The sequence below is a fragment of the Python bivittatus genome, unplaced genomic scaffold (genome assembly GCF_059951505.1).
Source record: "Python bivittatus isolate LINGU-HERP-01145 unplaced genomic scaffold, Pbiv_v1 ctg000080_np1212, whole genome shotgun sequence".
In the NCBI taxonomy this organism is placed as follows: Eukaryota; Metazoa; Chordata; class Lepidosauria; order Squamata; family Pythonidae; genus Python; species Python bivittatus.
Window position 1 is genome coordinate 16425567 of NW_028277035.1, and position 16439 is coordinate 16442005.

The following is a 16439-nucleotide window of genomic DNA, read 5'->3' on the forward strand; positions in this document are numbered from 1 at the left end:
ATTTTTGCTTGGCTTTCTTCTTCCTGATCAAAAGAAGGCTTGCCAACTTTCTAATGCTTCCTTTAGATCCTAAGACTTCAGTAGCACTCTGGATAAATCTCAGAGGACATCCTTTTGTCATTTCTCAGATACTTCAGCTCTAAAGGACCAGTGTACAAGAATCTCTTTCTTTAGAAAGGCATTTAACAGTACTCACCAACAGCCACTTGCTCATTTTATTTCCTGCACTGCTTTCCATTATGCCTATCCTATTTTAGCTGGTACCATATGGTCAATTTTCCTCTTTGGAATCAGGATCTAACAGGAAAAAAAAAAAGTACCAAGAAAAATCAAGTCATTTTTTTTTAAATTACCTAGCAACAAGGCACCTCATAACATCCAGTTTAAATCACTTTTAATGTCCCAGCAAAGCTATGCCAGTGCTATTTATCTAACACCTCCTCTCTCTTAGCATGTTCACATTCTATGCGGCCACATGTTCCTTTTACAAGATGATATGCTATGCATTTCTTGGACTACAGTTACTATCAGAATGTATCTATCTTTAGATGTTACATCTTGCAAATGCAGTTTTCAGTGCAAATAAATAAATAAATAAATGTACATTAAAAGGATGCACTCGAGAAAAATGTCCAGTTGCACATATCTTGTGAGAAAACCTGCAAATTTTAAAGATGTGACTACTTTAAACTTTTACTTTTCTTCCTTCATATTTTTAGGAATTTGTAAATTTAAAAAAAATCATAATGTGGAAACAAAACAGAATACATCAATGAAGGAATGTGTGTGATAATGACTGGGGAAGAATACATTTATGCACTCATCCTTTATTTTCAACAAATTATTTCTACATTAAATAGGACTGCATTTTCTTATTATTAACTTTCTTGAGTCTGTCTACACTACAGAGTCCAATTTTTTGCAAAGCCTGATTATTTGACTGCAAGGTCCCAATTTCATAGGTATTAATCTGTAAACGAAGATTGAAGAAACTGCTCTGATACTGGAAAAAAAACCCCAGGAAATAATGACAGCAACATACAGATATAAGCCCATAAATACAGGATTTCCCTAGTGGGATAAGACAGATCTTTCATGCATCTCACATCATATTTGATCTCTGGTAAATGTTCACTTCTTATTAAAATACAGATTTCTCAGACAGAACAGTCTGACAAAGATATCACTTTTTAACATATCCTAAACTCAAACTCTCAGATTTAAATGGAACAAAAAGCATACTTTTTGTTAACTAAGAAGTTGCTTCTCTGTGACAAGGAGAATGCACTTACTTCCAAATACAGACAGTCCCCCAGTTATAAACTTTCGAGTTGTGAACTTTCTCTGATATGAACAAGATGGACCCAGAAGTTGGGCCAGAAGTCGGGAGAAGGAAGTTAGCTGCAAACCAACCCTTTCCTGCTGTCTCCCACTTCTGATCCTGACTTCTTGCATGTTCAGTGTGTGGTGTATGGTGACTGCAAATTGCAGACTACAGATGTCTGCAATTAAGTGCAAGAGTGGTAATGGGGAGGAGGGTAGCATGAAAAAGTGGCAATCCATTATGATGTTGGTGAAGATGGAGATATTGAAAAAAAAATGGGAGGGAGATGGGGAGTGTGGTATGTTCCTACAGCATGAATTGTTCAACGATCAGAACAATCATTAAGAACAAAGACAAGAACATGGAACATGTCAAAAATTCAGTACCTATACAATTCACAATGATAAGCAAGAGGAGAGGAAAAGTGATGGAAGAGATAGAGGCACTGCTTGGCATGTGGATCAAATATCAGCATCAGCAGTGTGTGCCGTTTAGCCTAATGCTGATCCAGGAGAAGGCTAAGATCTTATTTCATGAATTATAACAGAAGTCTGGTGAAGGTGGTGCTGAAGAGGTATTTGTTGCAAGTCATGGGTGGTTCCACCACTTTAAGGCTCATGTGAACCTTCATAATGTGAAAGTCAGCAGTGAGGCAGTGAGTGCAAATGAGGCTGCAGCCAAGGAGTTCCTGGAAACCCACAAGAGATCATCGAGGAAGGTGGTTATTTGCCCCAGCAAATATTCAGTGTGGATGAAACAGGACTTTATTGGAAGAAAATGCTGGACAGAACATACATCAGTAAGGAGGAGAAGACCATGCAAGGCTTCAAAGCTGCGAAGAATAGGCTAACTGTGCTGCTGGGTGACAACACTTTTGGTGACCTGAGCCTAAAACTGCTGCTAGTCTACCACTCTGAGAACCTGCGAGCTCTCAAGAACATCTCAAAGTGTCACTTTCTGTTGTGTGGAAAGCTATCAAGAAAGCTCTTCTCATCTTTGAAGACTGGTTTTTCCACCATTTCTTTCCAGAAGTGGAGAGGTACATGGAATTGGAAGAGCAGCAAAAACATGAGGAAGAGGAAGAGATCAAACCACCAAAGTGAACCAGAGCAAGCTTATGGCAGAGGGGTTCAGCTTAAATGAGAAAATGCTATCATTTTTTGAGGTGCAGGACCCTAGCATGGAGCACTTCATTAAGGTGTCTGCAGGTGTCCATGATGCAATCCAGTGCTACAGCATCATTTAAGAGGAGAAGAGGAAGACCACCACCCAAAGTTCACTGGACTGCTTCTTCAGGAAGGTGGAGAAAAGTGCCATTTCAACTCCATTGGACGAGCTTATGCCATCTCCATAAGCACCTACATCATCGCCGCAAGCACCTATGTCAATGCTGCTGCTTATGTAAGGGAAGAACTGTGCATGTTTTTTTATGCTTGTTGGACTTGTAAACAAAACAGACTTATGAACAGTCCCTCGGAATGTAACCTGTTCGTAAGTAGAGGATTGTCTGTACAGCATTCTAATTGTTTTCCATTTACTCCTGACACTTGAAAACAGACACCATCAATATCAATGTCTGAAGATTCCTGTCCCCCATTTTTTTCTTTTCCCTAGAAAAGTTTATATGGTGGTTTTACATTGTTCAATTGATGAATCATCACAATATATTTTTAAAAATCAAAAGAAAAATAAAAAAAAAACCTCATACATTTGTACCAGGGCACATGCTGGGCATGAAGACTATCACAGGTAGATCAGTGCAATCTCAAATCTTAAAAGAACCAGGGAGCAAGCGACATGACAGACCTCTCCTGAGCTCTGGACAGGTAGTGTCAGTAAGAATAAACAATACTGGGATAAATGGACAGTTTGACCTGAAATGCAACTTCCTCTGTTTCTAAGAAGACTATGTCTTTGTCATGTCACCAGGCTCAGGATCTCAAGACTTCATGATGAATTCTAGGGTACCCACATTCAGGTTTAATACCCCCTTTGTGTAGTGACAGCAGCAAGCAGAGAGAGAGCATATGCATCTTTGGACTCTGCCATACGCCTGCCCATAGCTGGCCAGAGAGAGATAATGAAGAATATGCCGGCAGCGGCAAAAACAATAATATATATTCATAATAGAAGCCTGACTAAATTCAAGCAGGAATGGCTGCCTTATATATGACATATTATACAGCAAGGCAAATCCAGACCTTTGGTACCCAGTTTTTAGTAAAAGAGTTGCGAGACCAATCAAAAACAATACATGAATTCACTTAAACAGATGCTAGCAATAATCTCCAGTGTTTAATGTTCAAAGTACAGTACAAATATTTAGAGAGTGGTTAGCAGTTGGGGAAATAAATAGAAGGGAAGGGGGGGGGGGAGAGAGAGAGAGAGAATGTATGTGTGTGTGTATCTGTGTGTTTTACTTTTGCTTTATTAGTAGTTATTTTCTACTTTGCTTCTTGTACCTTTATTCTTGTGTGATTTCTGTTTAAATAATCTGTCAAAATTTATGCTTTAAAAAAGAAACTTTTTTTTTAACTGATAAAGATCTAGCATATAGTGTCCTGGAGGTAGCTTTCCTAGTCTGGGTAATGTTTTGTTGCAACAGAGCACGAGAGCTCCAAGCACTAAACTTTAGTTACCTTTGTTGATGTCTATAGTCCGGGTCTGCTAAGGGTGCTTCGAGAAAAAACAGAACCTTCATCATAATTATAGTACAATTTTATTAAGCTGCACTGGAGAAGTGATATACCGTGATATAAACATAACAAAATGCATGTCCTCAATGGTGGCCAATCCGACAAAGCATACAGAGCGCTGATCTACCAGTCTTAGCTTTTCCTTTCAGTCATCAATCACTTACCTTACATCCTTCCCCAGGCTGCCAACATTCTTCTTAGTCAGACTTACTTTGCCATCCTCTTGCTGGAAACAGTCAGAGGAGCACACATTAAAACAAAACAAAATGAAACATGAGAACAAACAAAAACCCTTAAAGATACAGGAAGGTGTTCAAGAGTAAAGTCATATCCTTTCCTCAACCCTGCAGATCTTTTTTTTTTTTTTTTTAGGGGGTTGGATAGAAGAAGGAAGTAGCAAATTACTTCTGTTTTATTGCCAAGAAAAATTCATGAATGTGTTCATGGAGTTACCAGGATTCCAGCTCAACACTGGTGATGGGCACTCGTGTCCTTCTCACCTGCCAATTGGATTGTTATAATTTGATATACATGGGGCTGTTCTTAAAGACTTTCCAGAAACTGCATCTGGTCCAGATGCAGTAGCCAAAGTTCTTACTGGGCTGTCTCAGTACTGCAACAGTATACTACTACTGTGAAAACTACATTGGTTAATAGTGTTTATGAGTGCAGTTCAAGGTATTGGTTGCTATGTATAAAGCCCTATATAGCTCAGGGCCTAGATAGCTAAGAGGCCACCTTTTCCAAATAAATTCTGTCACCCCACATGAACAGAAATGTCAAGACATTCTCAGTGGAATTCCTTTTCCTCCAAGGAGATGGTAGCTGCCAGTCTCATGGTCTTCTAGAGTAATTAAAACTTAAAACATGTATTAGTAGTAGTAGTAATAGCATTGTCATTGTTATTAATGTGTTTGTATGTGTGTGAAAAGTAATGCCTCCAATGTTGTAAGTCACCAGCATACTACAGTACTGACACACTAAAAGATCTAATGTGTTCTTTAGCAGCTGTTCTTTCACTTCAGTTAACAGGAGGTTGCTATGAGAAAGGGTTGTGTTGATATTCTACATGAAATAGAAACCCACAGTGAGTACTCATCAGTGCATCTTAAGCAACATGCCATGATGGAATTTTTCACTGCCAAAGGAGTCTCTCCACCTGAAATTCACCACTGAATGCACACTATGGTGATGATTATGTTGAAATGACCACTGTATGTCACTGGGTGCACCCGTGCGTGCACGCGCGCGCATGTGCGCGCGCACACACACACACACATATATATAAAGATGGCGAACTGGAAAGAGTTGATTTGTGTGATCAAGAATGAAGTGGACCACCTGTGACAACAATCAATGAGTTTCACATGAGAAAGGTTGATGAACTAATTAAGGACAATCAGTGGATCACTTAAAGGATATTTCTGTCTAGTCTGGTATTTCACAGGAACATGCGGGTCACATTATCGATGTCTTCAATATCAGAAGGTTTGTACAAGATGGGTTCCTCACAGGCTGACGGCAGAGATTAAAACTTCAAAGTTGAAATTTGCCAGCAATTTTTGTCATGTTTCAAGAATGGTGAAAAATTTGTTCATAGTATTTGATAGCCAACAATACATGGACTCATCATTGTGACCCCGAAACAAAGTGTAAGTTCAAGGGGGGAGGGGGAGGGGAGACAATCAAAATCGAACCTTCAGCAAGAAAACTCATGGTTACTTTGGTTTGGTGGGGGGAGGGAACAAAGAAGGTGCTATTCACATGGATTTCCTTAAACCTGGCACTACAATCAACTCAGAGCAGTATGCTGCAACACTTAAAACTTTATCTGGACCCTTTTCAGTCAGGATTTAAGCCAGGCTATAGTATTGAGACAGCCTTGGTCACACTTGTGGACGACCTTTGGGGGGGGGGGTGGCCCATCCTGGCCCTTCTGGATCTCTTAGCAGTTTTTGATACCATCAACCATGGAGTCTTGCTGGACTGGCTCCGGGAACTGGGAGTGGGGTGGGCACTGTTTTGCAGTGGTTCTCCTCCTTTTTCCATGGTCAGTACCAGTCAGTGCTGGTGGGAAAAGAGAGGTTCAGCCCTAGGCCCCTATTATGTGGCATACCTCAGGGTACAAGTCTCTCTCCTCTCCTATTTAACACCTATATGAAACCATTGGGAGAGGTCATCCACCAGCATGGTGTTAGCATCGTCAGTATGCTGATCATACCCAATTATACCTGTACCACATGCCAGACAAGTGATGCTGTTCAGGTGCTGGCTAATGGCCTGGATGGGGAGAAACTGGCTGTGATTCAATTCTAGCAAGATGGAATGGTTGTGGGTTTTTGGCCCCCCAGGTCAGGAGAGTTGACATCTCTGACCCTGGATGGGGTAACATTCCCCTGTACAGATCTGGTGCATAATCTGGGGGTCCTCCTGGGCTCACGGCTCTGGCTGGAAGAGCAGATGGCAGCCATGGCCAAGGGGGGCTTTGCACAAATCTGTCTTATGTGTCAATTGTGCCCATTCCTGGACCAGGAGATCTTGCTTACAGTCTCCCATTTGGATTACTACAATGCATTCTACAGGGGTTGCCCTGAAAACCATCTGGAAGCTGCAACTGGTCCAGAATGCAAAGCACACACAGTTTTGGGTGTCCTGTGGTTCACCCAAGTAATATCACTGCTGTGTGAGCCACACTGCTTCCAATTGCTTTTCAGATGCAATTCAAGGTGCTGATTATCACCTTTAAAGTCCTCTATGGCACAGGGCCAGGTTACTTGCAGGATCACCTCTCCTTGAGGGTATCTGCCCATCCTACTAATCAGATAGGGTGGGTACACTCCAGGTCCCTTCCCTTAAATATTGGCATCTAATGGGACCTTGGAGGTGTGCCTTCTTGGTGGCCACTCAGTCCTTTGGAACAGCCTCCCACTGGAGATCAGAGGGTCCCCTACCCTGTTAGCCCTCTGGAGGACTGTGAAGACCTGGCTCTTCCACCAAGCACTGGGCTAGGATGGGAGACTGAGCTGTGAGGATGTTTGGTTTGGCACCTTGGGGGGAAAAGTATGTTTTTAACTATGTTTTATGGATTGTTGTGAGCCGCCTAGAGCCATTGTATGAGATAGGTGGCCATATAAGTCCTCTAAATAAATAAATAAACTTTGAAGCAATGATTAAGCAAAATTTGGAAGCACAAGAAGGGAGGCCTTATCCTTCACAAACCTCCCAAGAGGCAACTATGAAGCTGGATCTCACTATCTTACCCCATCCATTTAATTTCATTTGATTATATGTTGTATTTTTATAGTTCATTATTATATATATATATATATATATATATATATATATATATATATATATCACATATATAAAATATGATTTTAAATTGTTTTCATTACCCAGGGTTTCTTTGGTGAGATGGGTAGTCATACAAATTGAAATAAATAAATCTGCCATACAGTCCAGACTTCCACCTTTTCCCAAAATTGAAGGAATACTTTTATAGGCATCTTTTTGATTCAGATGAAGAGGAAAAACAGATTGTCAGGACCTTTTTGAAGAGATAGTATGGAGTTCTTTCATAACAGCTTTAAGAAGCTTGTCCATTATTGGCAAAAGTGTGTAGTCAATAGTGGTGATTACATGGAGAAGTAAATACAGGCAACAAAAGAGTTCATTTTAAGGATTATTTTCCAGTTTCATTTATTCAAATATCCCTATTTAGACTAATGTTATGAAGGTAGAGGTATTGCTTTTTATTCAACCATTATATATTTAATCTTATTGGTTTTTATTATTTGGATTCTATACATTGCCTAGAGTTGTGGTGGCCTGAGGCAGCATATCAATTCCATAAAAAACCAAACCAAAACAAGGGCAATATTTCTATTTTAGAGAATGAATATTTGAATAGTATTAGTGAGGCTTTTTTCTTCATTTTATGAAACCTCAAAATGTTTCGTGACACTGAGCTGTCTTTAATGTCTAAAATGAGAAATGCAAGTAACTGGCCAGAATAGGGTCAAGAAGCCTTGCCCTCAGTATTGTCTTATTTTGCTGATTTGGGTAGTTAAAGTCTTTAACTTCTAAAAAGTAAACATTAACCTTGTATGGAGCTTGACTCCTGGTGCCTATGTGGATTTATTTGTTTGCTTGTTTGTTTGTTTAACTTTCAGTGGCATAAAAAGTTAAAAAAGAGCAGTACAACAAACAAAGGAATAGCAGCAAAAAGCATTACACACATTAAAAGCAGTAAAATCATTAAAACCATAAAACCATTTGCAGTAGAGTGCAGTCAATGTTCTTGGAGGCAAACCAAAGTAGTTTGCCACTGCCTTGTCCAGGTTTCTCTGATGCCCCACCTTAAATAATTCTCCAGGCAGAATAACTTGCATAGGGTGGGCCTCCTATTTTCCCAGGGTGAAAAATCAATTTCTAGGCCTAGAATTTATGTTCTACAGGAGAACCACTCAATTAGGATAGTCATTTTTGGCTTTTTTTTTTTTTTAATCTGAGGCAACTGGCCCTTTGGTTTAGCTTATTTCCTTTTAAAATTAAACAGAAAGAAATGTTTTTTCTTAAAATTAATTGTTTGCATATTGGAAGAATGTCAAGCAATTACAGATGCCATAAGAAGTATGTAATGCCTTTGCAGTTGGCTGTCCTTTGATATTGTGCCTTAGTTCTTTATACTGAGTCAACCTTGTTTCCATACAGTTTGACCTCTATATTGATCATGAACCACCTCATGCCCTAAAAGATTAATTACAATGAGCACAAATGTGCTATAGAATTCTCTGAAGGATGTACAACGGTGATTTGTTTTTAATCACTTATTCATATAACATTAAGATATAGTTTTATTACAAAAAATCTGAAGATTGGAGACAAACAAATATAAAATAATAACATTTAGATACCAACAATTAAAAAAAAAAAAAACCTCCTAAAAAAAGATCCATAGAAGGCTTAGGGGTTAACTACTACTGCCTAAACAGAAAAAATATAAACTGATGCACACTGTATGTTACTAATGCAACTGCAGGAATATGGCAAACGAAAAGTGACATTCTGTCATATGTCAAGCATGTGTCAGATCATAATGTTTATTCTTTATTATTTGCTTCTAACAATGACTGCAGTTAGGATAAATGATATAAAACTTTACTATTGCAGTATCCCATGAAAACTCTAGCAGTGATCAGTTTGGTCAGGATCAGGCACAGAGTAGCAGAATATGTTACCCACTTCCTCCCCACCACACAGAAAAAACAAAACAAAAACAAAAACAGCAAAACAAAACACCATCTTCCTAAGCCACTGTGCAAAGCAGGGCATACATAGATATTAGTTGGGTGTTTACAAAAGGTGCTTTGTGCCCGGAAGAGTGATGTTGGAGAATTTTGCTTGTATTACACTCTTAAACAGGCTAACCGAATCTACTTTCGGGATTATTCTGTGGATCTGAACTCTGGATTCAACACTTCCCTGGATTTTACAGTGTAGTTCTTAGCTCAGAAGCTGCTCACAAAAAATAAATATAGGAGAAATTGCATACACATGTGTACTGAATGTTTTCTTATGTGTGAGTTTTAAATTGATGAGATAATGGAGAAATTTGTCAAAAGGGAGTTATGATGACTGAATACGTGCAGGAATAGAACGGACTGAATGTAAATTATCAATGCATCCTTAATTAGGGGCCATATGTCATTTAGTCCTCCACATTATAGTCCATTAGCTACTGATAAAGGGCAAAAAGGCATTGGGCTTTCTGGGAAGTATTTACAGTTTTATAAATGGAGCAATATTAGGGTGGTTTTCCCACCTTGGACTTCATTTATAGTGATTTGTTTAATAATGTTTAAATTCCCACACTTTAGGAAGGTTTCTGAACTCTGCTCCATCACTACTCCAAATTTGCTAGAAAAATCAAGGGCAACTACTTGCCAGATCTGTCTGTGACTTCAGACTGTTCTCCATGTTCCTTCTGCATGTTGTTAGATATTTGTGAGGTATAAAGAATACGACCAACAAATGTCTGGTTGTGTGGCACTCAGGGAAGGAAGGAATGAATATATGTCACACCACCTAAAACTGGAAAATTATATTTATAAGGGGGGCAAAAGCAACTGGATATGGTTTGTATGCAGAAGCATCAATTCTTCTTGATATTTATTCAAACAGCAGTAAATGTAATTATGCTATTCCTTATGGTAGTGATTGTCCAAAAACATGCACATCTGCTACAATAAAGCAATCTGCCAGCTCTGGGGAAATATCACTTAGGAAAACATGTAGTGCACAGAAAGCAATTTCCAGCAAAGTTGTTTGCTAAACTAAAACCAACATATTGGAGCTAAGAAAGTGTAGATGAGAAACCGAAGCAACAAGATCGTGTGTATATTGGGACATGGCTAGTGTCATTCTGAAATGTATAGGAAACAGTTTTTTGAGTGCAGGAATCCTAAGAAGACAGACACAAGTGGTAAGGTAATACATATATTTAAACTATTAAGTTTTCGTCCTTGGGTCAGTGTTAGACATTATGATGTGCCACCATGTCTAAAATCTGAGTGCTGATTTCCTTGTGGATCTTACAATTACAAGACAGTAAACACAATTTTTATTTTGGGGAAAAAAAAATTCATCTACAAGCATGAGAATTGGGACATATAATTAAGGTTTTAGAGGCTATTGGAGTTGGTTGGAGGGTCCAGTCCAGAATTCTAAAAATGGCTTCCTCCTGCCCAAATTGTTCTAGAGGTAATGACAACTAAATTGATGCTCAGATGTCAAGTGAGATTGAAAACGGAGCTTTGTTCTTCTAAGGCATAGGAATTATAAAGACATCTGTTACATTTTTGTTTATCTGTAGAAAAGGATGAAATTTGTAGGCTAGTTAAAGAGTTACAAGGGAATATGGTGTGTCAAACTTCATAAAAATGTGTCTAAGGGGTTTCAAACTGCACTCCTTTACATGTTAATACATTTTAGTGCTTTGGGAATGGAAACTGTAGTGATAAAAGTCTCTATGGTAAGCAACGTAACATGCCAAATTTCAGACAAATGTTGAAAGGGAAGGACTAACCATAAGGAATGATGGTTTTGTTCCTTTCTGAATTCAGCAAAGCTGTCTGGCAGTTGTATAGCAAAGTTCAGATTGATAGTCTTCTGAAATATCGTTCCAGGTATAACTGAAAATCTGAGGGAAAAAATTAGTTGACATGAGTAGAGCTCTCTGAGCCCCAAAGCAAACCTTTTAGATGGAGTCCCACAGTGGTAAGAAATGGATGACCACTAGATTGCAGCAAAGAATTAGATCTTCCTCTGTCTCTTTGCTGTCATCTAGTGAATGGCTGACTCTGGAATGGCAATGGAAAAGGAGGCTAGAGCAGTGCAGTATAAATGTTTTTTTTTTTCTTTTTCCTTATACTGTATGCTCCTTCTTTCTTTCAATGTTGCTGTTTTGCTACAGCTCCTCTGCACTCGGGCTAGCAAATATGGGCTGCAAAAATCAAATGTTCTTTGTCAAGTTATGTGAAACTCTGACTCTTTGTTGCCATCTACTGGTCATTTGGGTTTTTGCAGCTTATGTATGGTAGCCTTATCCTACAGAATGAAAGCATGGGGCAAGGATTTAGTGACAATGGGGAACCCATTAAGGCCAACTATACCTGAAGACCCCAAGGCTGTGGCCCCCTTCCCTTCACCATATCTTGAACCAAGCTAGTCACAAGGCAAGATGAGTAGATGAACTGCCTCATGTAATTATTTCCTTTTTTCGCCTTAAGATGGCAACACACCTCCCTCTCTCCCCTTTTCCTTCCACCATCCTGCACCCAGCTGACAGACTGCCTGCCTCTCTGCTGCAGCAGTCAGTCTTCCTTTTCCCTCCTGTTTCCCACCCAGGAACATACCTGTCAAAACATGCATGCTCTGACTCTATCCACAAGGGAAGCTGCATCTCTTACAAACTTCTTTTTATAGCCCTTTTATCTTTAAATTTGATGTGTTTTACCTTTTTAGTTGAGGTCCATTTTATTAACTCCTTGGTGGTGATATAGATATAGATGATATAGATATAATCACAATGATGGAGTCTTAGAGAGTTTTATCTCAATTGCTGCCAATCATTTGGCTCTGCTTACAGTCTTAATCTTGAGGCCCTGAAACTTATTTTCCTGGCCAGCTCAATGAGGCAACATGAATTGCACAGTGGAGCTTGCTCTGTTGGAGAAGGAGAAGGAGAAGGAGAAGGAGAAGGAGAAGGAGAAGGAGAAGGAGAAGGAGAAGGAGAAGGAGAAGGAGAAGGAGAAGGAGAAGGAGAAGGAGAAGGAGAAGGAGAAAACCTTAAAATGATTTGGAAAAGATATTTAAATTACTAAAATGCACCCTATGCAGAAGACCCTGATGTTAGAATGATTTTTACGCTATAATTCTACCTTCAAGATATAACAGGGAGCTTCACTTCTGAGATCTTGTTTGCTATTTGCTGCTTTATTTACATGACCCTTGTCAAAGGCAACTCAGTGTGCTACTTGAGTAGTTGACTGGATCTGTTGAATTGGCATAGCCTATGACTGAAGAAGACTAACAGAGGAGTAGCTCTTTGTGATTGACGGTCTCACTAGCAAAGGTGAGAGCAGAAGCTTCAAGGAGCAGTAGCCTGAACACTATGAACGATAAGCCTTGCTGTCAAAGAACTGGTGTGGGCTATAGCAAGGTCAAAGCCAATTGCAAGGGAAAGTCTGGACAGAATCCAAGACTGCTCTATCAGCCACAACTGGGCTAGCACCTAATTATATACTTCCAGCTTATGCTGGCCAGGATTTTGTTCTGGGATCAGCTTTCACCCCATCTCTGTTTCAAGCTTGCAAGACCCCTGACTCTGACCTAGTAATTGCCAGATGTCCACTATAAAAGGTCTGCTGCAAAATGCTTTGCTATTGATGAAGAAAATAAACCTTTAAACTGATTATATGCTTATGTGTGATATCTTTGGTGCTGGTCCCCAAAACTGGATTTTGTAAATTTGTCAGTTGTTCTTTTCTGTCTTAGAAATCACAGGTTGCATCTATTATTTTAAAGCTTATTCATGGGGAAAGGGGGACTTGTGATTGTTTTATTTCGTCTTGGGCTCTTGAAAGCTTCTCCCCTCTTTCACTATTACTATTCTTGTGGTGCCAGCTCAGTCTTTTGCTAGTAATTTTTATGGCTGGCCCATATTTGTCATTTACTATTTCACAATTATTTCTGGAAGTTTTCTATATGGCTTTGTGAATTCATTTTACTATACTGTCTGTCATGGCTATGTAGGGATTTTAATATTCATATTAATTCTTCACCAGTGATACGGGATTTCTCTTCTACTTTTTCTGCTCCTTAATTATTCTTTCTTTCCATAGTGGAAAGAATAGTGGAGGGACTTTAGATTTAGTGTTGTCTTTAATGATTATACCCTCTTTGGACTTAGTTTTGCCTCCCAATTATCAGATAATTTGTCCCCCTTCCCCTTGATATCACCCAACCATCTATCAGATATTGTATGTTAAGTGATTATGCATGTGTTTCACAAGATTCATTTTCAGCTATCTTTTTAGAGACTTTAGAGATTTTTGTAGTATTAGCAAAACTGTATCTTCTATGAAGTATACTACTTTAGCTGTTTATTTTAAATTAATATCACCAAAGTCCCTCTGGATCAGGTTGCTCCTGTTCATGAATCTATACTGAGGGCCAAGCCTCCTTGACCACAGATGTCTGCAATTTTGAGGAGGGAAAGGATCCTGGCTAGAAGATTTAAAAAGTATCTGAGGAGGACTTCCTCCCTGCATAGAATAGACTAATATAATTCTTTTCATATCACCAAGAGGCAAAGCAGGCTTTTTTCCTAACTACTATTCACTCTTAGGATGCAGTTCTTCATCAGTATTCTCCATCTTTCATTCTCCATCTATCTGTCCCTGAATATGCTATTTTTTGGTTCCATTCATTCATTTAAGAGTTTGGGAGAAATTTTCTTTAATAAAGTAATAAACATTGCTTATTCCTTCCTTTCCACTAGCTCTGTCAACTTCTACTCCCTCTGCATTTCAATGTATTCCTGTCTTGGAGGAAGAGGTTCAACCACTTGTAGTGGGTTGTCCATCCTATCACCTGGGTGACAATTTTCTCCCCTTCCTTTATCCTATTCTTGTTTTTCTTTTTTCTTTTTATCCAATATTACCTGTCTTGTGAATAATTTTTAATAATTTAATAATCAGACTTTTTTAAGCATTTCATACTTTGGTGGAGGTGGGCGAAACACCTTCCCTGGATGCCCTTTATGTTTAAGTTACTAGCCCAGGTCTCAGTTTCCTTTTTTATCCAAAGTTCTTGAGACAGTTTCCTTCTCACAACTGGCTCCTTATTTGTTTCCCAATGGCCTTCTGAATACGTGTCAGTCAGGTTTTTAGACAGGTCATTCAAATTAAATGATACTTTCTGGACTCCTGAATGACATTTTCATGGCCAAGTCCCCAATTCTTACATCAGTGCTATTTTTTTGTTTTGTTTTTTGTCTGGACTTGACACCAGCATATGATATACTTGACCACCAGTTAAAGTTGTCAAGGTTACAATCCCTAGGCACCATTTGTTAAAGTTCTTGATTGGTTCAATTTTTTGTTTGTTTGTTTGTTTTGTTATTTTGCAGGATTGCAAGTTGAATTACAATCCTGGAAATTTCCCTTAACAGCAGGTGTCCCTGAGGGATCAGTCCTGGGTCTTATTTTGATTACTCTTCATACTCTTTCCTTGGGTGCCCATATTTACGACCAGGTTTTTCAGTATCACTGTTATAGTGGTGATACCCAGATCTACAGAATATTTGTATCATTAAAAACAATATCTGGTGATAACGGAATAATGTCTCATTAACATTTGGTCTTGGCTATCCTCTCATTGTCTCTAGTTTAATATGGATAAGATGAAGATTGTTGTGTTTCAGCCTGATCGTTCTTCCCATTCTCTACTGTCCCCCCATTTGTCTCCAGGGCTCTCACATTGTTCCAGTTTCCTCTGTGGCCAGCCTTGGGGTCTTGGTTGATGATCAGCTGACTTGACACCCATTTATTGATCTCATAGCAATAATCACATTTTTTTTTTTTAATTTAGGGTTTATTTAGGATTTAGACCAAGGGGTTGATAGAGGACAATGAGGCTTTATGAGTTGTTGGTTTAATTTTTTATCCTTGTCTGGTTGCTTCATGGTTATATTATTGCAAGAATCTCTGGCTAATTCTTCTCTCCATTCTTTAATCCTAGTCCAGGATATTGTAGTTCAAGCTATTTTGGGCCTTCCATAGTATTCCCGCGCTTTGATACATTGCAGAGCTCTTCATCGAATCTGTGAGGCAGAGTCCATTTCAAACCAATTGCTTACCTTTCAAGCCCTCTGATTATACAGACACACCTTTCCCAGTATCTGTCTGCTTTTATTTCTCCCTACAAATCTGCTTGTTCCTTATGTTCCTCTAGGCAGGGTCACACTCTACAGTTTCTGGGGTTTTAAGGCGTTTGTTGATTTTCTCTGGGATTATACTTTGTAATAAAAATTGTGATTTCATTGCAGATTTAACTTCCAAAATTGTCTGCATTGTACTATGTATATTTTTCTAGTACTTTTGAGGGTTTGGGGTTTTTTTACATATCCACCACATGTGGTAAAATGTTCCTTCTGTTTCATGGAATTTCCAACATTTATTACTATATGATTTATTTATTTTGGAGATTATTAGTGGAGTTGTATCTTTAAAACATTTTGCACTGATTTTCTTTTGAGTTATAGCTTGAAGTAAATTTTATAGATTTAGTCCATAATTCTTCCTGTTATTGTACTGGGACTGTTTCTTTGAAATTTTACATCTATTTTATCATATAGTTTTTTATTTGTTTTGTGTCTGTGCAGTATCTAAGTAAGAGTTTATATATGCATCCTAACAAATGGTATTGGTTTTGTATAAACATTTCAAATTTTGTCTTTTTTCTTAAAGTCCCTCCTTCATTCTTAAGATTTGATTTTAACCTTCCAGCAGTTTGTACACACATATGTGTTTTGGTGTTTCAGTGTGTGTCTGTTTTTCCTTTTAATTGGTAGTTTCCTTTTAATCAGTATTGTACCTTGTTAAAGAGATGTGATGATGATGATGATGATGATGATGATGATGATGATGATGATGATGATGATGATGGAATTCAGGCTTCTGAATAATCACAACTTTTTTACCTGAGCTATAAATCAAGCAATTTAATGGGTTTTGCAGACTTTATTATTGTATAATAAAAAGCATATTATATGATAACAATATCAGATTTGTATATAATGTAATTAGTCTACCACTAAGTCTTTCCAGTACCACTGATGTATAATAAATAATGTG